The 6783-nt window shown below is 40.4% G+C and overlaps 2 pseudogenes; one reads left to right on the top strand and one right to left on the bottom strand.

The window, feature by feature from the left end:
- Nucleotides 1-2209: 2209 nt before the first annotated feature.
- On the bottom strand, nt 2210-3358 carry LOC102480009 (mortality factor 4-like protein 1 pseudogene; annotated as a pseudogene).
- Nucleotides 3359-5055: 1697 nt separating this feature from the next.
- Nucleotides 5056-6093, top strand: LOC102479585 (proteasome subunit alpha type-4-like; annotated as a pseudogene).
- The last annotated feature ends 690 nt before the right edge of the window (nt 6094-6783 follow it).

Genomic DNA, 6783 nt, shown 5'->3' with positions numbered 1-6783 from the left:
GTCACAATTGCTCCACGTGGCCTGAGACACATACCGCAGGGAAGAAATCATTAGGTTCTTGCAGCATCAGAGACAACAGCACCTTCCTGTTCCAGGAGCAGTGGGCCACAGTTCAGAGCTTAGGAGAAGACAGGGAAGGAAAAGTGGGAGCACAGGGAGACAACCAGGCAGGAGTTTGCTGGACTACTATACATGTATTTATACTGGGAAAATCTATTTTGTATGCTGTAAAGATGTACAGTGATGACATGTTAAAAAAAAAAAAAAAGAAAAGAAAAACCAATCAACCAAACAAAAACCATAAATAAATAAATAAACCTCAAAGTCACTAGGAGCTGGCCACCTATGCATCCATCTGTGCAGCATATTGACCCACTCCTGCTAGTGTGCAAGAGAAGTTGGCGACTGCAGAGAGTTCCAGAGCTTGATCGTGTGGTAGGAGTTAGGCTGGTGAAGGTTGGCACAGGGATGTTCCCTGTCATCAGGAAGGACTAAAGTTTCTGCACCTTAAACCTCTCAAGCTCCACAGAAGAGTTTCAAGTATTCAGAGCTTTTTCGCCATTAAGTTAGAAAAATTGTCAAGAGAGAGCATGTAATTTTTACAAGGTCACATAGGGTCACACAAGGAGTCAATAGGAAAGTCATAGTTCAAACCCAAATGTTCTGACACAAATATCTAACATGAGATCTTTTGTGTCCTGAAACTCTGTTCCACTCCTTAGTCACATTTATTAATCTAAGCCAAGGCAGAAAAAACGTGGGCCCAAGGGTCAGGTAGATCTGAATGGGAGTCCTAGCTCTATTCAGAACTGTTGTAGAAATTAAAGAGCTTGAGACTATGAGTGTCTGGTTTGGTACCAGGCACAAGGGAGTTCACTCAGGTATGTGCTCTCCTTCCCTTTCAAGGTGGTTTGACCATTATCACCTTTCTGGTAATGTGCCAGGGGTCAAAAGTCTTGACTTCTTTGGACATGCTGCTGAGTTTATTTAGTCCTCCATTTATAGAATGTGTCAGGAGTGTAAGTACTTTATGAGCACAGAATAATTACTGTTATTATTTAATACGTTAACCACCTAGTAGTGAGATGCTCTCCTGAACTACCCTATTTGAGATGGGTTGGAAGATCTTTGTGAGAATAGTAAGATCTGTGTCAATAATTTGATTTTGAGGATGTGGACTGTTAGAATAGAAAATTTTGTAGAACGTGATTTATGCTACTTTCTCACCTTTGCCACATCTGGCCTTTCATAATAGGGGACTTCAAAAAGTTAATGGAAAATGGATCTGAAAGATAACTAAAAAATATAAACGGTATTTGTCAACATAAGTTCTACTGAGTGTAAGTGACTTTTTAAAGCCATGATACAAGGCATTTTAGTCTATCCCTAAAGAACAGAGGATTCGGGGAATTTAGCCAGATCAATGCAGTCTTTTTTACATTATTAACTGAAGAAAAATGAGTGCCATTTAAATATTTTTTAAGATTAGGAAACACGGAGATGGCTACTGAACTTGAGCTGTGAAATACTGCTTTCAGGGACTAAAAATGAAGATATTCTGCTGAGACTTCTCCCTCCAGATTCATTTTTAGTGGAAAGACGTAAACTCAGGTCCATCCTGAGACGGCTACTGAATTTGAGCTGTGAAATATTGCTTTCAAGGACTAAAAAATGAAGATATTTTGCTGAGACTTCTCCCTCCAGATTCATTTCTAGTGGGTGGGGCTACCTTTGTATCCTTCTCTCTGTCTTTCTGTCTCTCTCTGTCTCTCTGTGTCTCCCTATGTCTTTTCTTTCTTTTTTTTTTTAAATTTAAAGAAAAAATTTATTGAAGATCTGAAAAACAATTCCTAAAAGATCGACTTCAGAAACGAAAATAAAGCCTAAGGAACAACATGGATGACTCACAAAGGATGGGCTCTTTACTTTAAGCACCAAAAAAAAAAAAAAGGAGCACAAATGGGTAAGTGTGTTCAGTTATATACACTGAATAGAACCTTTGGCACTAGGAATCAGAGCATTTTGTCATATAGCATTAACACATATTATAAAAGTGCGTAGTGTCAAAGGAATAGAACCACCAGCATTCAAAGCAGCTTTGCCAACTAGGCAATTAAACACTCTACCGCATGTTTCTGTTGTCCGTCATTGAATACACTGGTAGCAACTTTGAAATGAAAAGAAAGAAAAGGAAAAAGGAGCCGAGCCCCTTTTATTTTCTCTGTTTAAAATCAAACAGAAACAAACATCAATTCTGTTGTACACTAACATCTTCAAAGTACATAGTTTGTACAAGAGAAGGACTAAGAACAAAAATGTGTTTACAGAGATCCAAACACAGGTGAGCAAGTGAGCCCCTCACACAGCTTTCCGATGGTACTCTGGGGGAGCCACTTCATAATTGCTGGCACTAAACAAAGTTGCAGAATTCTTTGCCAGGTACTTTAGGAAATCGTGAAGATAATTCAGTAATAAAGCAAGGCTCTTCTCATCAAGAGGTGTATAGGCCAACATTGCACCAATCCGTACAAATAATCTCAGTAGATGATGTGTTCCATACACCTGGGACATAGGCGCATCAGGGTGATCTGCAAGGATCTCAGCATATTGTGGTCTCTCAAACTTGTAGAGCTGCTGAGTGCCCAACATGACGTTGAAGTATTCTTTTATACCTGCCACAACTTCATTCACAGCATACTCCTTATTATCGGTGTTTCCTCAAAATTTCTTATAATTTGCATAATCCTCCAGAATGGAATCCACATTCTTCTTAGCAGGAAGATAAAAGAGCTGTTTTTGCCGGGTAATTAAGTCCCAGTCATCAACAAGCCATGGTTTTAGTTCTTGGGGAATCTTCACTTTAACTTCAACTCTGTTCATGAATGTTTCCTCATTTTCAACAGTAGGATCTACCCTGGCTCTTTTCTTCCGAGGAGGCTGAGGTGTCTCACTGGTACTGCCACCATCTCCATTCCCAGGTGTTTTCTGTTTGTTCTTTTTTGTTTTCACTTCAACATTTTTCTGTTGCAGACCAGATGTCTTCTTTCCTGGTGCAGCCCCTCTCATCTTGCCCTCTGCATACTGCTCCTGGTTGGCTTTTTGAAGTTCTCGCTGTTTCTGCAGATTGGTGTCCACGTATTTGAGTACTCTGTTCTCTGGAACTCATTCACCCCAATTTATTCCAACCACTGTAATGTATAAAATGTTTCACTTGCTTATCCTTTATGGCAACTTTCACACACTTTGCTTCATAAAGAAGAGGCACATGAAAGCACAGCACTCTTTCACCCTCCTGAAATTCAGGCTTCGGATCCTGCTTCAGCGCCATTTATAAGTGATTTGCCGCCTCCTCCTTCTCCCACCACCGCCGACTACCGCCCCCTACTCTCTACTCTTTTCTTTTTAAAAAGTTTTTTTAAAAATTTATTTATTTGCATTCATTCACTGTACATCATTACAACATACAAAATGAGATTTTCCATCCAGAGTACACTGTACATTGTCTCAGTCAAGCAAATCAACAAACATGTTATTGTCAGCAAATAATTTTCCATTTCTTGTTTTCTGTATGTTTTGCTTTTTTCCCCCCATCCTTGATTCCCTATCTCTTCCCCTCTGCCATCTCCCACTCTTCTCCCACCCTGTCTCTGGTATCTATGTTTGCTTTCTATACTGTTTTCCCCCCACATTTTATTGAATTACTAAAGACCTTAATTAATCTAAATATTTTCATAGCAAACAGAGCTGATATATACATTTCCATGAACACAAGTTTAACTTTGGGCATCCTATAAAGTAGCACCTAGCTGGGGCTATATATCTTACTGCAGTCATTGAATAGATATTTTTTTCTGTAACTTTTTTTTGTAACTTAATTTACATTCTTTCCCTCAGCATCATCACAGCATACAAAATGTGATTTCCCATCCAGAATATACTGCATAGTGACTTAATCATGCATATTATAAAAAATTTTCCATTTCTAGTTCCTAGAATTATTTTTACCCCTCTTTCTGACCCTCTGTCCTTCCCCACCCTCTTCTCACACTATATAAAGTATTCTCTGGGCTCTCAGGCCCCTCTTTTATCATTCTAATTTGTGCCTTTCCCCCTCCCATTTAGGAAAGGCATAAACCCAGGGCCATCCTGAGATGGATACTGAACTTGAGCTGTGAAACATGTGCTGCTCAGTTTTCATTTTTTACTTTTAAAAATTAAAATATATTTTTTCTTCTTTTTTCATTCTTTCTTTTTTCTTTCTTCCTTCCTTCTTCTTTACTCTTCTCTAATTCTTTTATTTTTTCCTTTAACTTTATTCCTTGGCTGCTCAGCCTCCACTTGGACAGGTCAAAGTGAACAGTATCCAAACATCTGAATATGATTAGAGTCAGAATATTCCTCAATTCCCACTGAATCGGACACACAAAGTGAAAAATGGAACAGAATAGAGATAGTGGGCCACCTCTTCCTGAATACCTCTGAACGCTCAGATTGAACTTTAAGATTTAGGAAGAAATGCACAATCCATCAGATGACCAGAAATCACTACAGCGTCACAGGAAATATGAGAAAATAAGAAAACACCTCTCCTCCAAGGGAAAAGACATCTCAGACAGTACTGGAACTCGTGGAAATATCAGATAAAAATTTTAGAATTTATTCAGAGTGACAAAGTTAACCGAAATGGAAGAGGAGAGAGACAATGAACTGCAGAAGAGGCAGGAGAAAGGAGATGATGAGTTCTGGGAGGTGAAGTTCTTACAAGATCTGAAAGAGGAAGTATACACCATAAAAAAGAATCAGATGGGACTGTTAGAGGTGAAAGGTATAATACAGAAAGTCAAAACCTCCCTTGAAAGTATTAAAAGCAGACTAGATCACACAGAAAATCAAATTTCAGATGTAGGAGATAGAATCATTGGCCTAGAAAAACCCACCATGAAGACTGAGAAGATTGCCCCTCAAAAATGAGAATAATAGCGTGCAGTAAAGTGCTCCGTGTAGCTCACGTCTCTTCAGTGTTCCCCCTCTGCAATAATATAAAATTCAGCAGACATGTCTCCAAGAGATGACTCCAGGACCACTATATTTTCTCCAGAAGGTCGCTTATACCAAGTCAAATATGCCATGGAAGCCATTGGACACGCAGGCACTCGTTTGTTTGTTTATTTGTTTGTTTGTTTTTTGAGAGGTTTTTGCTATAGGGCACGTGCGCTCGCCAGACAGACAGAGACAGAGAGACAGAAAGCAGGAAATTACCCCCCAGGGGGGCTGGCCACGTCGCAATCCCTTCCTCCTCCATTCTCCTCTCAGGATCTTGGGCACGCACGCACACGTGCCCGGCGTGAGTTTAAGCCACCGGGTCCGGGACTCGAACCGCAGTGAACTACATGGGAGTCCAGCGACATAGCCATTACGCTAGCAAACGACGGGATTTTGCTTGCAGCTGAGAGACGCAACATCCACAAGCTTCTTGATAAAGTCTTTTTCTCTGAAAAGATTTATAAACTCAACGAGGACATGGCTTGTAGTGTGGCAGGTATCACCTCCGATGCCAACGTCCTGACTAACGAACTGAGGCTCATTGCTCAAAGGTACCTACTGCAGTATCAGGAGCCCATCCCTTGTGAGCAGTTGGTTACAGTGCTGTGTGATATCAAACAGGCTTACACGCAGTTCGGAGGAAAATGTCCTTTCGGCGTTTCTTTGCTGTACATTGACTGGGACAAGCACTGTGGCTTTCAGCTCTATCAGAGTGACCCTAGTGGAAATTATGGGGGCTGGAAAGCCACATGAATTGGAAATAACAGCGCCGCAGCTGTGTCAATGTTGAAACAAGATTACAAAGAAGGAGAAATGACTTTGAAATCGGCACTTGCACTAGCTATCAAGGTACTAAATAAGACCATGGATGTGAGTAAACTGTCTGTTGAAAAAGTGGAAATTGCCACGCTGACAAGAGAAAATGGAAAGACGGTCATCAGAGTTCTCAAACAAAAGGAGGTGGAGCAGTTGATCAAAAACCACGAGGAAGAAGAAGCCAAAGCTGAATGCAAGAAGAAAGAAAAAGAACAGAAAGAAAAGGATAAATAGGAGACAAAGTCGGGGATTTTCTAACTCCTTTGGGGCACCATTTTGGTGTAAAAGCCATCCTACTCTTCCACACCGGGCAGGATTTGCCCGTTTTTTAGCGTGCAGTGGAGAAATAGGACACACATGCTGAATTGGGTCCCTGTCCTTCCTGTCCATCCGAGTACTGCATTGTGAGGATGATGGTAACCATCAGGGACCTCTTCATTGCCCCCACACAGACCCCTTTTGGTTTTTTTGGAATAAAACTTGGAAAGAAAAAAAATGAGAATAATATATGAGAATATTAGATAACATGAAAGGTCCAAACATCTGGATAATTGGTATCCTAGAAGGGTGAAGAATACTCTTGAGGGCATTGATAATCTATACCATGAAATCCTGGAAGAAAACTTTCCAAACCTAGAGAGGCATTCGAAGATCCAGACCCAAGAAATACAAAGGACCCCAAATAGAGTCAATCCAAGATCTTCTCCAAGACACATTATAGCCAGATTGAACAAAACCACTTGTCTTTGTTAAGATACTAATATTGGCGAAAGAGAAGCATCAAGTTACCTACAAAGGTATCTCATCAGGCTAACAGTGGACCTCTAATCAGAAACAATGTGAGTGAGGAAAGAATGGGAAAATATATCCAAAGTGTTAAGGGAAAAGCAGTTTCAACCAAGAATACTGTATCCTCTGGGAGCC

The sequence above is a fragment of the Tupaia chinensis genome, unplaced genomic scaffold, assembly GCF_000334495.1.
Source record: "Tupaia chinensis unplaced genomic scaffold, TupChi_1.0 Scaffold145814_1, whole genome shotgun sequence".
NCBI lineage: Eukaryota > Metazoa > Chordata > Mammalia > Scandentia > Tupaiidae > Tupaia > Tupaia belangeri.
This window is presented reverse-complemented; position numbering and strand designations above follow the sequence as displayed.